At 34.5% G+C, this 21704-nt stretch overlaps 2 long non-coding RNA genes across 2 annotated transcripts; one reads left to right on the forward strand and one right to left on the reverse strand.

Annotated features, from left to right (window-relative positions):
• Positions 1-1337: 1337 nt before the first annotated feature.
• On the forward strand, positions 1338-17854 carry LOC147545956 (uncharacterized). The gene is made up of 3 exons (XR_015224249.1): positions 1338-1564; positions 2162-2282; positions 17651-17854. It is a non-coding gene; the product is annotated as an uncharacterized LOC147545956 (long non-coding RNA).
• On the reverse strand, positions 4793-10907 carry LOC147545957 (uncharacterized). The gene is made up of 4 exons (XR_015224247.1): positions 10620-10907; positions 7410-8432; positions 5748-6767; positions 4793-5541 (listed from the first exon to the last, which is right to left on the reverse strand). It is a non-coding gene; the product is annotated as an uncharacterized LOC147545957 (long non-coding RNA).
• Positions 17855-21704: the final 3850 nt, after the last annotated feature.

Consider the following 21704-nt stretch of genomic DNA (forward strand, 5'->3'; position numbering starts at 1 on the left):
TCTCACTCTCACCCCCTCACTTCTCCACCTTTATCTTCATGTCTCTATCCTTCTCTTCTCCTCCCTCCATTCCACTCATTCTTGGAAACTCAAGAAGTTACTCCCTTTGAAAATCTCAAGGAGAAGCCCTTCACAACGGTTTTCAAGTTTGAGTCAATATGTAAAATCAAATATCCGGAAAGGTTTGATACAAAACGATATTAACAATCTAAGTGATATATATGTAAGGTCAAACTTCTTGGTCAGCTTGGTTACAAGTACATGTATATACTTTTGAGGTTTTAACTCATTGTGCAAACTCATGCAACTAATTTTGAACTTGTGCAATTTAACATGTGTTTAAATCTTGCATAATGTGTGTGAGATTTCACAAACTTTACTATGTGCAAAACTGTAAAACCTTATATACCGATATATTCTTTTCGGAAAATTGATAAGTTCTTTTTGAAGAAAAGCGTGAGTATTGGAAATTTGGATTTCTAGAGTAACAAATTTGGGGCCACATTTGTGAAGTCTGCTTCGGGCCCCAAAAAAGTCAGGGCTGACCCTGCAACATAACCAAACTGTTCAGGTAAAGTTTAGTTTAGTTAGTGGTGCTCCAAAATACCGGGCCAGATCATCCAAGATATTTTAAAAATAATACTATTTTTTATTAAGTTTTAAAATTAAAAAAATATAAATCCATAGTTTATTTTGAAAGGTATAAATCCATAGATCTAGGAATAATTTTTTGAGAATAATTAATAAGACAAGATTTATTTCATTAAGGTCAGGAATGATTTTTTGGAAAAAAAAATATTGAGAATGATTTACATAAATAAGTTTAGGAAAGATTCTTTAGAAAAACCTTTTAGAAATGATTTTAGGAATGACTTTTTGGGAATAATTATTATGACATGATTTTGAGAATAATTAATAGGACATGATTTATATGAATAAGTTAATGAAAGATTTTTTGGCAAAGAGTTTATGAATGACTTTGTTGGAAAGAAATCTTTGAAATGTTTCCATTGCTTAAAAAGAGAGATTTAAAATCGTTTTTTCAAAATCTATGGAATTTTGAAAATAAAAGGAAGAAAAGATAATGCGTTGAACCAGGACTTTTGTCGGACCTAGCTCGTCGGGCTCAAACTGAGACCTAGCCCAGGACAGGAAGAAACCCCCGGTCAACCTGACCCGTTTTCTGTACAGTTATTAGGGTAAAACAGTTGGACCAAAGGCCCAGTCACCAGAAAAAAAGGACCACTTAAATTGCACTTAGGATAGCAGGGGAGGGTTTGTGGGGTATAAATATTCCAACAATCTCATAACCCTAATGTGGTGCACACCTGCAACTAGGTATTCGAGTTTCTCTAGTGTAGTTTCTCTCCCTGTTATCAGAGGCTATAGCAGAAAATGAATCTCTGATTCTCTCTCCTTTAATGCTGGTTCTTTGATACCCCACCATTTCATTCTTTGAGTGCCATACCCTCTTCCCATCTTCTTGAAGAAATATAAAGGTTATGTTCATAAAGGATCAAAGGACAAGAAGAAACAGTTGTACGAGTTTTGGAGCGAAAAATTGGTATACAATATAACCTTCTTTTCTCTATCTATTTATATACTGCAACTTATGTTTCTCCTAGTTCTCTAGGTTTCAAATCGGATACACATGGATCTTCATACTGTTGGTATGCAATATGTTTTAACTCTTGTTTTGTTTTCATTCTACATTTTAAGTTAGAATCTTATTTGTGTTACGAGATATAAGTAAACATTTCTAAGATATGTAAAAAGATACGAACCGACGTGTGTCACGAGACTAGTATTTATAAACGAACAATAAATAAGCAACGCTATCTTAAAATGGAATAACTATTTGATCGTCCTTCATTCTTGTCTTGGTTAAAAATTGGTTTGCTCGTGGGTTCGAAGATGGCTAAAAAAGGTTGATATTTCAATTACTACAATAACATTACTATCTAGATTTAGACTGCAAGTATGTTTAGGTGAAGTATTTTCTGGTACATGAATTGTTACTAGGTCTTGTGTTGGTCATAACTTGTACACTCAACTTTGTGTTATTAGTTTTTTTTGCGGATCGGTGTTGGAGGAATTATCAGTCATTCATTATTGCAGTAGAATTCACTATATAATAATTGCTTGATTGTAACATTTTCAGGTCAAAAATTTCGAAGACAACCTTTTCCATTTAGAGGCAGATGGTGATGAGTTGCATGCTTTCATTGGCTCTAGGGTAATTCAGATGTCAGACCCAAAACCAAACAAATTATACAGAGCTAGTAAGTTGGTTTTCTTGCCCACATTGCGATTGTCATTTTATATTAATACAATATTTTTGTCCTAGTAAAAAAAAAAGAGTTAGATAAAATATGATAGAATAAAATACATGAAACATGAGAGCTGTTAAATATGATTTGAATAATTAGCTATTAGAAATATATAGCTAATTTACAAGTGGTAAACCACTGGCCAAAAACATTTGTCAATCTGCAGAAGTACCGTATTCTTTACTAAATTTATAGTTAATTATAATAGTATCTATATTACTCGCACGTAATAAAACGAAGTTGGTAATTAATAGTTGTTTTTCAATTATCGTATGTATATGAAGCCACAACTCCAACATGAGTAACTAGCATGAAAATCTTCAATTCTTATATTTTTTAACTAAATGTAACCTAAAGTGCAGATCAGTTCAATATACGGTACAAGTACTAGTATGCTCGTGATATATGCTTTAAGCTCCTAAAAAATATATTGTGTGATCATCTTTTAATACTCCAAAATATAAGTAAAATCTTATTTTCATAAACCATCCACCTTCATAAAAAGAATATAAGTAAAATCTTATTCACTTTAACCTGTTACATCTCCAAAATGTACTTTCCCAGACCACTCCACCTCCCTAAGTAAAAGCAAAATTTTACCTAAACATTTTGGTATTAAGACCTCCAGAGTACACACCGCAGTAGAAATGTATCCAAGAGACAAAAGGGTGTGTTTACAACGACATTGATTTCTTCGGGACGACAAATTTCATCTAATAAAAATATAATCACATGATGTCCATTAGAATTGATGCGACAAATTACTCTCATTTTCGTACAAATTGGAATGTTAGGTGAAAAGTAGTTACCCATAGAATGTATTTGTTTTAGTTACTAATTTAGTTGCGACTAATAATTTCCTATTTCTAAGAAGATAATTAGGCACATTAAATTAATAATTAAATAAATGCACGTCATTAAACGAACAATATTCACGTAACACATCAATCCTACCTTAAATGACAAATATATTTCAAATGATTTAAGCAACATTACACATTTGTGAAAGACTTTGGGCATTTAACTCTTACAAATTAAACAACTTCGACAAACAAACAAAAGAGGGTAAGAAGGCACATCAATTTTTTTTTATTAAGGCTTCCCTCTATCTATCATTTTTTGCGTTACTGCTCTCACTTTCTGACCCTGCAACTATTATTGCATTCCTCGTGGCATCTCGTTGCATGTTTGAAGATCTGAAACTATTTCATGAAATGGGATTTGTTCACCGTGTTGGTTATCAACCTACTTAGAGATCCAAATGAAAGCATGAAAGTTATAGCCTTTTGGTTATGAACAGAGGAACTTGGATTTCAAAAACATCATTATGAAGTTGCGGCTCACTCGACCTGTTGAAATTGTCGCTTCAGTTAATGGTGGATAATACCTACAATTCCTATTAGGAAAGAGAATGTGAAGCTCATAATTAATTGGAGTGACAATTTCAACAGATCGAGTGAGCCGCAACTTCGAGATAATGTTTTTAAATCCAAACTCCTCCATCCATAACAAAAAGGCTATAACTTTCATGTTTTCTTTTGCATCTCTAAGTAGGTTCATAGCTAACACAATGAGCAGATCCCATTTCATCAAATGTAATAGTTTGAAATCTTCAAATGTGCGCTGAGATGTCATGAGAAATGCAATAGTGGTTGTAGGTTAGAAAGTGAAAGCAGTAATGCAAAGTGATAGATAGAGAAGTCTCGGTAAAAAAACTGATGGGTTATCACCTTCTTAACCTCTTTTATTTGTTTGTCGAAGTTGTTTAATTGGTAACAATTAAATTTTCAAAGTCCCTTGCAAATGTTTGTTTTGTTTAAATCATCTTTGATAAACACCTTCTTAACCTCTTTTATTTGTTTGTCGAAGTTGTTTAATTGGTAACAATTAAATTTTCAAAGTCCCTCGCAAATGTTTGTTTTGTTTAAATCATCTTTGATAAATTTGTCATTTGAAGTCGTAGGATTGACGTGTTACATGAATATTATTTATTAAATGATCTCTAATTATTTAGGTACTAATTTCATGTGCCTAATTATCTTTTTAGAAACGGAAAAATATTAGTCGCATCTAAGTTGATAACTAAAATAAATGCATATCGTTGTACAACTAATTTCCACCTAACGTTACAATTTGTTAGGAAATGACAAGTAATTGGTCACAACAATTCTAATGGACATCATGTGATTATTATTTGTATTAGATAAAATTTGCCCACAAGAGATAATATTGCAGCAAGCTATACCATTTTGTCAAATGATCAGTGTTGCAGTGAACTATACCCACTACAAAAATGAAACTGATTTGTGACGGCATAAGCCCGTCGCAAATAGAGAAATTTCCGTCAGAAAAAGTTTTTTCGACGGCAGGAGTCCATTGGAAAGTTCGTCGCAAACAGGGGCGACGTACATACTTTTAAAAAAGAAAAATTCATAATTTAAACCTTAAATACAAGACACCAGTTCACAAAAATTACTTAAAACTTCTCTTTACAGTGTAACATATAAAATTTAATTGTATAGATACAAAACCCCAAATTGATTAGAACAAATAAAATAAAAACTGCATCTATGAGTCTGATTAATTGTTCCTCTGTTAAGAAAGTTAGATACAATCTTTATACAGGGTCAGCTTCTTGCTTGGTTGCTTTAGTGGTATAGAGTCTATATGAATGACATGTAATAACTTTCAAAAGAAGTACCCGAAGTACTCATCTTATTGTTTCCCATAGAGAGGATGTGAGAACAAGCTCGACCATAGGGGAGAGGTAGTTTACTTAATGCTTGTGCTAAGGCCTTTGTTTTCGTTTCCCGCGCGATTGCAATGCAAAACATTTTTTTGTCCACAGAGGAGAAAGAAAAGCATTAGCTAGTACCAGTACCTGAATAAGCAGCAGATTGGAATCTCGAATTCTCAACAGACCAGACATAAACAAGTCTGGCGTGCTAGCTCAATCTTGTTCATTCGGCGTCCGGTGGAGAGCATCACAGGGCCAATAAACTACTGTTCTAGCTCCTTTTTGAGGCCTCTCAGGGAACATGGCTAAGCCGAAAAATATACGTACTTAAAGTCCGTTTACGCTAACAGATACAAGAATGGTTGGCGGAAGGATCTCCTGCGCCTACTTCTTTGTTCTGTCAAGTTGCTTACAATTTCATGAGCATCTCCGTCTGCGATCTCAGCCCATAGTGAAGGCAATCAGAAATCAGCCCTGATCAATATAAACTTCAAGCTATGAAAGATAAAATGATCATGAGAAAGATCAACATAAGTTTCCAATGTTACTACAAATACTAAGTAATGTTCTTTCTATTCTTAGCTTTCCTAGTAATGTCACATAGATTCTAGTGTTACTACTAACGACTTAACTAGTATAAACAAAATTCATCTGAACCCAGAGATTGAGAAGATATATACCTTACACTCGAGACCGTCAAAACCCTTGCGCACAAATTTGAAGAACATTTTCAAGTTCTCCGGGCCACGCAGTTACAAAAATATTTGAATAGCTGCATGTAGAAAGAACTAAATGGACACATCGACAACAAATAAAAGATGATATGGGATACTAAAGAACTAAAAAAAACAATTTTGTCATCATAGGAATATAATGCTGCAGCAATAACTCCTGCCATTGCAAGACCAAGTGCGGCTGATTTTCCACGACCACGAGTAGCCGACAGAGCAACAGTGCTCCATAGTGCCTTATCCAGAACTGAATCAAGGAAAGTAAGAACAACTCTTCCCTACTAAAAAACATAAAGATTATGAGTTGACGCTGATCTTTGAAAGGTTTAACCAAGGGCTAACATATTTTATATCGATAGTCACTACTACCATAGTTATCCTACAAAACAAAACATGTGCATACAATCATACATACTATATTTACAGAATAATGCAGGACATGTGCTCCAAGTTTTGATGAATAACAACTTAAGTGTGCAAGACATGAGGAGACCTTAACATTTGACAGTAAACTAGTAATTTTCAGTAAGTGGTACAATCAATGAAAAGAATACAATATATATTAATGCTCATCTCATAATTCTCGTGTGTTGGATAGACAAATCCCTTCAATAAAAGCAATGTGGTGCATCTATTATTTGTACAGGTGCAGTTTCATCTCTTAAGTCTGAGGTGTGTCTTCTTATAGTTGAACAAATGGATGACCAACTACTATGAAGATATAATCAATAAAACATCCAATTGAAGTGTACGAGATAAGATTTGTTCATTCCGGACAATAAATAACAATCAACAAACAAGTTGAAAGAAGAATTACTTGCCTCCAAATGAATCTTGAAGCAGCCTTGTAAGCTTTGAATCACAAACTGGCACATGTGACTGTTCTTTGACGGGCATTTATGCACTTCCCTATTGAACTTAATGACAGATTAATTGACTTAGCTTCCTCAAGTGTATGGCCTTCACTTCCTGCAAACAAATATGTGCTTATAAACCCTTAAGATCAAAAGTATTTATGTGGTCTTCCATTGAATACAAAGAGATGTTCATTAAGACAATACAATTTAGTACAGTAGTCAGCAACTAACTATTTAACAGCTAGCTACATTGAGCTCCTCTCGGGAGTAGATGAGAGACTCATACCATTTCTTAACAGTCACTGTTGTCCCCACTCAGTAAGATAATATTTGACATGGCCTAGGATGTCATGTTCTTGTAATTCAGTAAACAAGGATAGGCATTGACTTTCTAAGAAGGGGGTAGGAGTAAATGCTGAATAGATGACGACTTCTCTTTTGCTTTATAATTTAAGTTATTTAACCATCACAAAAATAAAACAATGTAAATTCAGGGAAACAAAACATCAACAAGACAAAGGCTAATACCAAATAACCCCTCCTTTTAATTTCCGGAGTACTGAAACACATCTCATTAATGGAACTCATTGTTCGTAAAAGGTAAAAACGTATAGTGAATATACCCAACCCATATCTTAGTTTACTTTCTATATATCTTTGACGTACCATTTGAAACCAGAGAATTCTATGAGATAATGTTAATATCACAAAAATTGGGGAAGAAACAACATATGAACAGGAAGAAGGCTAATACCAGATAACCCCTAAATGCTATTTCAATTTTAATGAAAGCTTCTTCCTCCTTCGATTATCCAGGAGAATTCTATGAGATAATGTTAATATCATGATTATCCAGGATATCATGATAAGCAGCCTTAGCAGCTACAACGATTGTAGGTTCGAGAGAACAAGCATGCTGACGGCTTTGTTCTCCTCCGTTTCTTCTCCGATATACATTTTCTCTATTAAATTTTAAGAACAATAAGATCAAAATCAAGAAAAATATTCTAAAAATGGAACAAAATGTTCCCACATTTAGAATAAGGTTCCCTCACTCACAATGAGATTGGAGGGAAGACCAAACCATTTGGGGTTTTCTCTCTCTAAGATGAGATGAGATGAAATGAAATAAAGAGAGAGAGAGAGATGTTTGTTCTTCCAACAACAAATCCGACGAGTGGGACGACGTTTAAGATAACACAGACCTGATGACATGAAAGTCGTTGGGCAAGCACTTGACAATCACCTGATTCAAGTCTATACAGAGGGAGATCATTGGGACAACCTTCCGGTTTGACCCACTCAAAATCGGATCTTGTTGCTTTTTTAAGATCATCAAAATGACCTTCATTTCTCACCAAGAAATACAAACCACTCGATAATCCAGATACTCTATGAACAAACAGAACATAATGAACTTATGCTTCCCATGGAAGAACCCGAAATGGCAACGCAAGTTGCTTACCTTGTTTCTCTCCATCTTTAGAATCAGAAGGAAGACAATGTAAAAGAATTTGATAAAAGGTTTCTCTCTCCATTACATAACTTTTCTTCATGTCAACAATCAGACAAGATTGGAACTAAAATACTATCTATCTATCTATACAAACTACAAAGTAGTGCTGAAACAGTCAAGGATTAAGTCAAAACAAAACTAATTGAAGTTAAAGGGGAAGGGGAATCGATTAAACCTAATGGGAGCGTAGACTTGAGAATTTGACCTGTAACAATCGATTCCTATTAACAGTAACTGATGGAATTCTCCTTTTGTTGAAACCTAATTGACGCTCATACACAAATAGCAGAAAAATTTGAGTTAAAAAATTCCAAATTTACAATCGATTATCTAATTTCTAGATAAACCTACATCATTCACAAATAGAGCCCTAAAAACCTAATAGAACAGGTGAGAGAAAGATAGAGAGAGAACATAATGAATTTTTTAACTCAAATTTGTGAATGATGTAGGTTTATGTGTGCTAGAGTAAACCCGAGTTTGGCAACCCTAACCTATCACTTCAATCCGACCATTTCTTTTCTTCTTCCTGAGAGCTCCTCTCTCACGAGAAACCCTTATGGTTTCTACTATGGCCGACCACCACTGGTAGGACTTCTTGTTCTCGTCTGGAATGAGCATTAAATAGTATTATTATATTCTTCTTTACCCCCAATCATCTATGATGATTTCAACCAAAAAAATTCATAATTTTTTGGAGCTTTCTCTCTCTAAAGACTAAGCAATCTATTGAAGGTCGTTTTTGGCCGAATTGGATAAGTATGGTCTATATCAATCATCGATTTGGAGTTTCTTCCAATGATTTTATTGTGAAATTCTGATTTGGGAAATCCAAATTTTAAGAAATTTCTCAATTTTGATAAACCCTAATTTAAAAGTTCCTATATTTCCCCAAATTAAATATTTGTGACAGATTTAGCTTTTGCCACAGTTTTGTGTGAACAACTTTAGCCACAGTTTCTTACTGTTGAAAAAATTATTTTTGCGACAGACTACTACTGTCACCTTATATCCAACTATTTATAGTTGTGACGAAATTTTCTGTCACCATTTTCTATTCTATTTGTGACACTAAAAATAAATTAATTTCATCTAATTTTTTTTCCGGATATATCCGTGACACTTCCAAAGTCATTTTTTTAATGACGATTTTATTTCTCTACCAAAATTTTGGTCTTTTCTTTCAACGGAGAAAGAATTCCTAGTTTTGGATTTTAATTCCGGAATTCAACCGCGAACTTTTCATAATCATATATTTCTTATGATTATTTTCTTTATTTCCAATTCTATTTTGGACTTTTCCTACCAAATTATATTTTGGAATATTTTTTTCACCTAATAGAATATCTCTTCAACGAATAGATTATCTCTATTTTTAGTTCCGAAATTATATCCGTGATCTTGCCTTTTTTGGCAATGAATTTCATGACGACCATTTTTTGGTTGTTACTTATCCAATAATTTTTGGCATTCCGACAATGATTTCTTGTCGATTTCCAACAATATTATTTTGTTGACACTCATTAGACAATGTTGAACTTGTCAATTTTCAACACAAAATTTTATTTTGTTGTGACTCATTAAGTTAATTACTTGATATTTTTATACGACAATTTCCTTCTTGCCGACATTGATTATCACAACTTTTTGTTGTCGACATTTTCTTTCAAAACAATGACCAACTTTATATACATGACAACAATACATGTAATTTCGTTGTCATTGATTATCGTTCAATCTTTGACTGTATCTACCAACCTTAATCATCGTTCAATCATCTGCCAGCGCATCCACAATCTAAGAGTTGCAAGAAGACGAATACGACGAATCAAGAAGTATTTCATTTTTCTCTCTCCAAGTCGAACACTTCAAAATTTACGTGCTCCAACTTGCGGGGGGGGGGGGGGGGGGGGGGGGGGGGGGGGGGGGGTAATAGGATACGTTACATAAGACGGATCGAAAATAGGAGATCCGACGGTTAAAGATAAGTTGCAGAAATAATATACGTGTGTAACACGTGTATGTACGTGACGGATCGAGAAGACGAGATCCGACGATCAAGAAGAATTCAGAATATTGAAGATATTTGAAGATATATTGAAGATATGTGAAGATTTAGTTTCTTATATTCAGAATATCTCTTGTAACTATCTAATGGTAATATTAGATAGATTTTGTATTATTTCCTAGTTTAGTAATCAGAAACTAGGAAACCCTAAATCCTAAGTCATCTATAAATAGGAAAGGGTTCTAGGATTCAAAATCATTGAGTTATGTCTGACCAATGTAACCGATCAACTCCCACAATTGAATGTGGTGATTATTAATAAAGAGTTATTTCTCCGTGGATGTAGGTCTTGAGTATTCGACCGAACCACGTTAAATTATCGTGTCTTTATTTCATGTCTGTATCTCCGATTATTATATAATCGTGAATTTAACATTTACCTGCTAATTCTTCTGGGAGAGAGATGGAGAGATAAAGAGCTGGAGAACTGAGAGAGATGGAGAATGGAAAGAGATGAAGAACGGAGAGAGATGGAGAATGGAAAGAGATGGAGAACGGAGAGAGATGGATAGGGAGCTGTGGAAAGTTTTCTGAAAGAACTGAAGAGAGAGGGAATGGAATACGCGATTTTAGGGCAACTATTTTCAACCACCAAAGTGGAAGAAAATAGTTCTCCCGGAAAATATTTCCGCGAAAAATTTTTGGCGCCAGAAATCATTCCATATTCCGACGGAAAAAACTTTTCCACCGTCGTAATATGGGCTTTTTTCGAGGGCAGAGGCAGCCGTCGGGAAAAATGAAAATTTCCAATTAGCAAGTTGCATATTTACGTCGGTTGGTAAGTAATTAACCGTCACAAATACTAATCATTTTCGACGGAGGCCAGGTATCCCGTCGAAAATATTGATAATTCCGACGGATTCTAACAGATCCGTCGGAAAATCATGCCTATTACCGACCATTCTCCATTATCCGTCGGAAAAAGTCCGTCACATATAATCTCCATTTTTGTAATGACCCTTTTGTCAAATGAGTAATGTTTTTGGTTGCGGCTTTAAGGAATTTTTATACGAAATTGGTCAGAGATTGGCTTTTTTATTTCTCTATGTTGCTATAGGACTTTCAGTTTTGGAGTTAAAAAGAAAATTTGAAAGGTCTAGTAAAAGAATTTAGAAGGAACTTCTATTAAACTTAAACAAAATATTTCTATAGATCTAAACCCTAAACTCCTTTCAAGCGTTTGTTCTTGCTTCTCCAAAGTTTTGTTGTCTTCTAATCACTAAACCCTAAAAACATAGAGAACAAACCTACCTTAAATGACAATCATATTTCAAACATTTTAAGCAAAAATACATATTTGCGAAGACTTTGAACATTTAATTCTTACAAATTAAAACAAATTCGACAAACAAATAAAAGAGTGGAAGAAGGGCAACCCATCAGTTTTTATTTATTAAGGCTTCTCTCTATCTATCACTTTTTGCATTGCTGCTCTCACTTTCTGACCCTGCAACTATTATTGCATCCCTCATGGCATCTTGGTGCATGTTTGAAGATCTCAAATTATTCCATTTGATGAAACGGGATTTGTTCACCGTGTAGGTTATGAACCTACTTAGAGATCCAAAAAAAGCATGGAAGTTATAGCCTTTTGGTTATGAATGGAGAAGCTTAGATTCAAAAACATTATCTTAAAGTTGTGGCTCACTCGACGTGTTGAAATTGTCGCTTCGGTTAACGGGGGATCATACCTACAATTCCAATTGAGAAAAAGAAGGTGAAGTTCACAATTAATTTGAGCGACAATTTCAACAGATCGAGTGAGCCGCAACTTCGAGATTATGTTTTTAAATCCAAACTCCTCCGTTCATAACAAAAATGCTATAACTCTCATGCTTTCTTTTGAATCTCTAAGTAGGTTGATAGCCAACACAATGAGCAGATTTGTTCTATCAAATGAAACAATTTGAAATCTTCAAACGTGCGCTGAGATGCCATGGAAAATGTAATAGTAGTTGTAGGTTAGGAAGTGAAAGCAGTAATGTAAAGTGATAGATAGAGAAGTCTCGGTAAAAAAAAAATTGATGGGTTATATCACCTTCTTAACCTATATTATGGCTGCGGCTTTGGGGAATAAAGAAAATTCTCCGGGAAATAAATTCTCGAGAGAATTCAAATTTTTGAAAATTCTCCGGGTAATAAATTTTTATGCGGAATACAGAATACATTTTTTTGAAAGTTCTCTCTGCCACTTCATCATCTCGCCACCTCATCATCTTCTCCGGCGAAGGTCGTCGGCTGAAAAATTGGCCGACAGACGACCTTCGCCGGAGAAGATGATGAGGTGGCGAGAAGATGAGGTGGTAGAGAGAGGTGATGAGATGAAGGAGCCTTTTTATAGCATCTTCTAAAATTAGAAGCCCCTTAGCAATAAAAAAGAAACATAAAAGTCAATCTTATTTGACTAGTTTTAAGAAAAGTCTTTATTCTCCGGAAAATTTTCTTTATTCCCCAAAGCCGCGTCCTATATTATTTGTTCGTCGAAGTTATTTGATTGATAAGAATCAAATGTTCAAAGTCCTTCGCGAATGTTTGGTTTTGCTTAAACCATTTTTTGATATATTTGTCATTTAAAGTAGGAAGACTGACGTGTGACGTGTGACGTGTGACGTGAATATTATTTGTTTAATGATGTCTAATTATTTATTTATTAATTAATTTAATGTGTTTAATTATCTCTTTGGAAACGGAAAATTGGAAACGGAAAAATATTAGTCCCCACTAAGTTGGTAAGTAAAATAAATGCACATAGTTGGACAACTATTTCCACCTTACATTACAATTTGTTAAAAAAATGACGAGTAATTGGTCACATAAATTCTAATGAACATCATGTGACTATTATTTGTATCAGATAAAATTTGTCGCACGGGAGACATCCGTGTTTGAGCGAACTAAACCTTTTTGTCAAATAGGTATTGTATTTGGCCGCGACTTTAGAGAATAAAGAAAAATCTCCGGAGAATAAAAAATTTCTATAAAATTAGCCAACTGAAATTGTTTTATTTCTATTTGTTGCTATAACGCTTTCAATTTTGGAGTTCACAAAATTTGAATCTTTAGAAGATCTCATAAAAGAAGTTAAAAATAACTTTTATAAACTTAAACAAAATATATTTATAGATTTAAACTCCTTCTAAGTCTTTCTTCTTTTCTTCACCTTCTTCTTCAAATCTGTGTTTTATTCTAATCATTACATCCTAAAACATGGAGAACAAACTTGATATGTTTAGAAGTGATGAAAAGTGTGTGTTAAGGCCCAAAATTAAGTGATTTTCAAGATTTAGAATGTGTTTACTTTTCTTGGGAATGATTAATGGATTAGAAACTTGCTTTAGACGTTCCATGTAAGATGTATTAAGGGCTTCAAAAGATTTTGTTTGGTAATTTCGAGGATTTAGAATGTTTTTTTTCCTTTTTATCCCTCTGACCTTGTTTGTGATTTTAGAGAAATAAGGTAGTAAGAGTTAGAGATTTGTTTGGTTATGAAGGAGATGAGATGGGTGAGTTTTTTCTCCAGAGAAGAAGAATGAGTAGGGGAAGAAGAAAGAGGAAATGACTTAAAATAAATTACAAATTGTAAATTTTGTAAACTGTAAATTTTTCTGTATTCCTCGTAGGAAAATATTTCCTGGAGATTTTACTAAGAAACATAGATCACAGAGAATTTATTCCCCAGAGATTTTATTAAGAAACATGGATTCCCCAGAGAATTTATGTATGAGTAAAATACTTGTCCACCACTCTTTGGTGCAGTGGTTGGATAATCCCTCTTAAGCACATGAGGTCGTGGGATCGAGTGTTAGTGGAAGTAGTTGATCATCGAGATTTATCTCACGTAATTTAGGCAATAATAAGTAAATCATGAATAGATTTGCTTTCGGGCCTCTAGGGTGGGCCGAAGAGTATTTCTATGGCCTTTAAGACCTGAGATATCTTAATTGCAGTCATCCAACTCAAAACCAATTGACAATGATGTATAAATGTCATTTAAATGTAATTCAAATGTAATTCAAATGTAATTTTTCTTAAAGTCCAATCTCGAAAAAGAAGAATGGTATAGCTGACAAAAAATTTAAATTTTAAAATATTCGAAATTTAGTAGGGTATGCGGCAAAAAATTGTTGGTCCATAGGGATAAGACCTAAAAAAGAATTAGGGCCTTTATCTTCCCACAAAAAGGGATTTTAGTCCTTTAGAACTGTGTACCCAATTACCCTACGATAACAATATCTGTTCCAACTCAATCCCTTCTCAATTCTCGCCCAAATCAATATCCTTGACTGTTCTTTCTTGAAACTCTTCCTGAACCATATTTTCATTAGTTTTTTTTTCTTTCTTTCACTCTCTGGAAACAGGATATTCCTCTCATGACATGAAACCAAGATGAAGCACCTGTTTCCCTTTCGAAATCTCTTAGGTTGTGTTTGATATCAGGGAAACAATTCCATGGAAATACAAGAGTTCCATGGAAAGTCTTTCCACGGAATTTACTCCGTGGAAATAAGAGTTCTTTCGTTTGTTAGTCATTTCTTATTCCGTGGAATTACGAACTCTATTATTTGGTTGACAACTAACTTCTACTAATATAATATTCAATTAAGAGTTTTTATTTATTCTTTATGTAGTCTGAATGATATTTTTAATTTTGCGAAAATTACATTTTCATCCTCATGTTGTCTAAATTACATTTTCACCCTTATGTTTTCAAGAAATATTTCGTTTCATTTTCTGAATCAACTTTTCCTTGTTCTGACAGTAATGATTTTCCATCAAATGTATCTTTTTTTTGTTCAAATTCTTGGTAATTTGTGGCAAGAATACTATGAAACTTATTTATCCAAGGTGAATCGTCTTTCGAGGTGATTAAAGAATCATTCATATGCATACTTGAGTCTGAATACAATTTTTTAATTGTTCCGCGATAGGGTCCGTTCAAAAGAGGGTCATATCTTTCAGGCAAGCATTCTTGTTCAGTCTCATCATTGCATAATCTAGTCCTTTTTTCGAGTATGTCCAGATTAAGAGACCCCTGCTCTAGAGCGTCAATTCTATTTAAAAATGTGTTACTTAAGTTATTTTTTTTTTCTTCATTAGTATAAATCCAATGATTATACAGTTCTTCCGAGGAGAGTTTTTCTGTTGTGCACAAAAAGATCTTTCCTTTTAACATTTCCAAAAAAGTTGACAAACTCGGTGGATATGTAAAAGATATTCTTTCTTTTCCATCACTTTGGCATGTATAAAAAAAATATTGTGACATTTCATTTCGTACAGTATTTTCAAATCGATCATTTTTTATATATCGCAATGGACGATTCCATCGTTTATAGTCGAAAAGAAGAGTCACAAGAGGTTTTTCAAAGCAGAGGGGGTCTTTATCTTCTTTAAGTTTAAGTATCTCTAACTTCGAATTTTCTTGATTCCCATCAAGATAAGCATTTTCATAAACTGGGCTATTTTTATAGCATGCCTCTTTAAAGTGAAAGTGGAATTTATCCTTTGTTTTTTCCTTTCCATTCACTTGGATCTTTTCCGTTTCATCTATTTTGTCCGGATCCTCCTTTTCTTCCGAACAAAGGGAAGGGGATGGGTCTTCTTCGGTGGATCCTTCTTGTTCCTGTTTAGTTCCCTTCGTTTCAGAAATTTTTTCTATTTCTACATCTGTTTCTTCCTCACTTTCCCCCCTTTCTTCCGTTTCTGAGGTTTCTTTCAGCTTCTTAGTGACAATAGGCGACGGTATTCTGCCTAAATAGTAGACACAGGTGATAAATAAGAGAATACTAAAGATTCGAGCCATAGAATTTCTCAATTCTGACACAAGGTACTTATTCGATCTAATAGAATGATTTTGCCGTATCCAGAATAATACCAATCCAACCCATTTCATGAATAAAATGTGACCAATTAACCAACCAACAAAACTACTTGTTACAAATAACATCTTGTTGTTGCATCGAAACATATAAATGTTGACTAATCTGGCTAACGTTGAACTTGGTAAAATGAAATGGTTGAATAATTGAAAAATGAGATTATTCAGGAATACACATTGAATGCTGAGATTACGCATTGAATTTCTGGTAGTAGATCCATAATCAAAAAAGTCTATTGGTCTGTTAGGATGCCTCAGCTGCATACATCACTGCACTTCCACTTGACACCTATCGTAATGATAAACGGCTCGTCTCGCCGTGACCTTCTCTTGGATTCTCAAAACTTCTGTCGCTCCATCCCCGCATGGGCAGAGAACCCGTCGCTGTCTCGGCTGTGCTACCGGAGGCTCTGGGGAAGTCGGAATAGGAGAGCACTCATCTTGGGGTGGGCTTACTACTTAGATGCTTTCAGCAGTTATCCGCTCCGCACTTGGCTACCCAGCGTTTACCGTTATATTTTTACCCCTATGTTGTAAGATTATTTAACCTTGTGTTACTTTACTAATTTAAGGGTAAAAATGTCATTTTGATATTATACGAGGGTAAAAATGTCATTTTGACAACAAAAGGGTAAAATGTCAATTTGATATTATAAAAGGGTAAGAATGTAATTTTGGCTATAGAAATCCAAAATATCATTTTGACAACTTTGTAAACATGTCATTTGGTAAGAAGGACAAAAATGTAATTTGTACAATGTATAAGAAAACTTTATTTTGCTAAATTTTATGGGTAACAATATCATTTTGAATATATATTATTTGGAGCTAAATTTTAGGTTTCAAGTATCTGAATATATTAAAATATTTTTATTTTGATTTTTGACTTTCCACGGAAACTAATTCCGAGGGGGGAGCAAGGAATTAAAAGTGAACTATTTCATGGAAATAGATTCCCTAGGGAATTAAAGCCATGGAATTACACGTCGTATCAAACGGTGGAAATGCCTATTTCCATGGAAATTCTTTTATTTCCATGGAAATGGGAGATATCAAACACACCCTTAACATTTCTTGTTTCCTCGCCATCCATTACTAAAGGCTCATCAAACACATTGTAACACACAACCGGAACCCTAAAAGTCAAAAACAAAACACCATGAACAATTCGTCGTCTACATCTTCAAGCTTCTTCTTCATCTTCATCTTCATCTTCAAGCTCCATCAACGATTGGCAATGCTTCATAAAGGTTTCGCAATGCTCATGAGAAGCTTTAGAGAATCATGAAGTTTCATCTCCTTGCATTTTTTATGCTTTCATTTGTATTGTTTCATCTTCAAGGTTATGTTTCACTATCTTTGTCTTTTTTTAGGGTTTTGTCTTCAAACTTATGTTTCAGCTTCTGTACTATTTCACAAATTGTTGATTACAAAACACATTTTGTATCATCCATTTCATACAATTTATGTTCATAAACATGTTTCAAATGTGATGTTTTGTATTCTGATTTTTCATATTGTGATTTATAAAACGAGGTTCTCACTCATAGTAGTGCAAATTGATATATGTATTCACATATATCAACATTTATCAATTTGCACATTATAGAAGTGCATTGCCACAACTCATCAGATGTCATCTTTCAAACGGTCGTCGACGTGTGGTTATCATCAAAACTGACACATTACCACCGCATCATCTCAGGCGTGCATTTTCCTAGCTCATCCAAACGTAAAAAGGTGACCGAAGGTCGCGTTCCACACTCTAATTTCCAATTCTTTCCTTGAACTGCAAAAACACCCCACTGACTTGAATCGGTTGTTTTCTTTGGTTTTTGCAGGTTGTACTTCATCGAGAAGATAACCAAGGAAATCACTTCCCGACATCATCAGAAATCATTCAAACAAATGTGAAGGGTTAATTTTTGGTGAGAAATAACTGTGATCATGTACATCATAGCTATCATACATGAAAACCCACTTACTACGATAATGAGTAACTTGTTCATTAGGTGGTGAGAAATAATCCCCAGCATGTAAATCATAGCTATATGCTTTCATGTTTGATTGTCCATAAGAACTCACCCTAGTAAACTCTTTTTTGATTTTTACAGCTTAAATTTTCATTCTTCTTTTACTGATGTCTGTGGGTGACATCTCATGCACTTGATTCTTTTCTTAGCGGTATTAGGGGTAGAGACTTTCCTAGATTGATGATAGACTCTATTTTTGCATGTCAAAGTTTATTTATCTTTGTCTTCAGAGTTTCAACATGATTTTAATAGAGGCCTAAGACCACCCCTTATCAAAGATCGAACTCGAAAAGAAATAAACATATGATATCGTCGCGACTAAAGGTTGAGTTTCTCTATATTTATTTAGTTTTGTTTCATGTGTTTTATAAGTGTCTCTTTAGGCTAGAAATCTTTGGAGATTCTAATATCCTCTCAAGCATATTATAAATCAATCAATATAGTTTTATTTAGTTATTATCGTACTATTTGGATTTTAAAAAGATAATTGTATCTTGGTCTCCAATTTGTGAACTTTGGCTACCATAAGTATCTTATAGTTCTATTTGGCCCCCAAAAAATGAATTCTTTTTTAAATTACTCTTAGGGGTCAAAATAGAATTAATTCTAAAACAAGAAAACATTAATATTCACGTCACCTCTTCACCTCATCATTCTTCATTCTTGTATAGCAGAAATTCGTCGGTCATCGATCCTCAACCCAATGTTTCTTTAACTCTTTCCTCCCTCTTCTTCTATTTTCTCTCTGTCCCTTTCCTCCTATATTATATATCTCAATTCTTCGTATCCTTCTTTTCTTTTTCTTATCTTCTTTGTTTATCGAAGGGGCTTCCCTTCACTAGAGGGAGTATAGAGGATAAAGATAAGAATAAAAGAGAAGAGTTTCTTTTTGGTAAAAGATAAGAATAAAAGAGAAGAGTTTCTTTGTTTATGCTCGACCACTTTACAGTAGGAATCCTGGTCGAGTGACATGGCCGGATAAAGTTAAAAAGAGAAAGTGGTCGAGTACGTCACCCCGTCGGAATTCATCTGAGAGAGTAGTGGGGCATAATGTCGTAAAAAAAGGGGGTTGAAAGAAAAATCCTATTGTTATTAGGTGGAATCTTACCCTCTGTTTATTAGTTCACACCGAGTTGTTTAATTAGTAATTTGGTAGGGTAGTGGTTCAAAATGGGCTTTGCCGCTAGGGTGAACATCGGTTGGATAACCGACATTTGGGGCCTATCCATAGTCCGATTCAAAGGGTTCCGTTATTGTAAAACTCAAACCGAACCAATCCGTTCATAGTTTGGTTCCAAACCAAACTATGCATGACCGATTTGGTTTGGTTATCCAACTGAACCAAAGTTAAAATTCGGCAAGAATAAAATTTCGAATTTTCAACTTTAAAACTTGCTACAATTATACTTAGAACATGTTAAAAATTAGTATTATCTCAAACAATTAAGTCTATTTGTACGTGATTAATTCAACATAGTTTATCAACATCGAGGAAGATAAAGAAACGATACACAATTGAATCTTTACCATCCATCATGTCCAATCATATATTTTTACATCTATATAACAAATGACATAGGTTTTGATTTATAAATCTCGGTCGTCCAATTTTTTATTGTAAATCTCGGTCGTCCAATTTTGGTTTATAAATCTCGGTCGTCCAATTTTCTATTGTAAATCACAGCCCTTCTTTTTTAAAGAGTCTTTAAAAGATAAAGGTGTAAAAGTGAAAATAACTACTCACTTCCTAAAAACTCTCCGACTCTTTTTCTCTCTTTCCTCTTTTCTCCCTTCAAACAACTCAAATAACTTGAAAAAAAAACTCAATATAATCTAGGTTATTATTTTAAATATATTTTTATTACTTCGATATTTGTATAAGATCAAAATATTTAATAATTTTGTATAACATAAATATAGAAATTTCCGTGTCCTACAGGCACGGGCCATACCCTAGTATATATATATAAGATAAAAACAAAGGGTTTGGTTCAGTTTCTTTTTGTGTATGTGCACCCCTATTTGCCGCCCACCAATTCGCCATATCGGGCTGTCTCTGTAGGGGTACGGGCACGGCCCATTATCAACCACCACGATACAGGGGCAGGGACGGATCTACATGCAGGCCAAAGGGGGTCATGGCCCCCCTTGGCTTGCCGTAAATTGTTTTAGAAATGCTGATTGCTCTCTGGTTTATCGCATAAATAAAGTTCGAGTCATACTCATAACATATATGTAGTGTGGGTGAGATGGTAGAGGTCCGAGTTTCGGACGTGAGAGACCTGGGTTCAAGCACTAGTAGACTTAGATTTTTCACTTTTTTTTTGTTCGGCCCCCCTTGACTACTACTCCTAGTTCCGTCCCTGTACAGGGGTAAGGAAGGAAGAACAAATAAAATATTGAAACCCTAAAGGGTGTCTTCTAGAAGATGTAAAGTCAAACGGTCAAAATATGGCCACACAAGACAATATTTGAGCTAGCTCAATTGAAGTTACAAAACGGTTACAACTGACGTGGGAATATTCACCATCCATTATGGCCAGCGCTTTGGGGAAAGCTAAATAGTTTTCGGGATGTGAAATTTTAAAGGAATGCAAAATTTTGAAAAGTTTCCGGGAAAACATATTTTATGGGGAATATGGTTCAAAAATAAAAAACTCTCCACCTCACCTCCCTCCACCTCACCTCACCTCATGAAAGAATAGGTAATTGTCGTCTTGTCTATTTACATTGACAATTCACATATTTATACAATAAGATTACTTGAGAGCCAAGTACGATAAATACGGTAACTAGATATTCCTAATTACAATGTATATTTGATTTCTATATTTACACAAATTTACTATATTTATATTTATTCTAACACACCCCCTCAGTCAAAGCGGGAGGTTTTCGTACGCTGAGGCTGTCCCGAAAGTCTTCAAATAATATTAAAGGAAGACCTTTCGTAAAAATATCTGCAATCTGATAACGTGACGGGACATGTAGTACACGTACTTCGCCACGAGCGACTTTCTCACGGACAAAGTGAATATCCATTTCAATATGTTTAGTGCGCTGATGCTGAACCGGGTTACCAGATAAATATATAGCACTAACATTATCACAATAAACCAATGTCGCCTTATGGATAGGACAATGAAGCTCGAGAAGAAGGTTGCGTAACCAACATGATTCAGAAACGACATTAGCAACCCCTCGATATTCGGCCTCTGCACTAGAGCGAGACAAAGTGGCTTGTCGTTTCGCAGACCAAGAGACAAGATTATCACCAAGAAACACACAATAACCAGAAGTAGAACGTCGGGTATCGGGACACCCACCCCAATCTGCATCAGTATAAGAAACAAGAGTGGTCGTCGTAGAAGGATATAAATGCAAACCGTGATCTAAAGTACCCTTAATATACCGGATAATGCGCTTAAGAGCATTCATATGATCTACCATCGGGTTATGCATGAATAAACAAACTTGTTGCACCGCATATGAGATGTCTGGTCGTGTAAATGTGAGATACTGTAATGCTCCGGCAAGACTGCGATAAGATGATGGAT

This window comes from Eschscholzia californica, unplaced genomic scaffold (genome assembly GCF_041429995.1).
Source record: "Eschscholzia californica isolate CP2 unplaced genomic scaffold, dmEscCali1.0.p SCAF_4, whole genome shotgun sequence".
In the NCBI taxonomy this organism is placed as follows: Eukaryota; Viridiplantae; Streptophyta; class Magnoliopsida; order Ranunculales; family Papaveraceae; genus Eschscholzia; species Eschscholzia californica.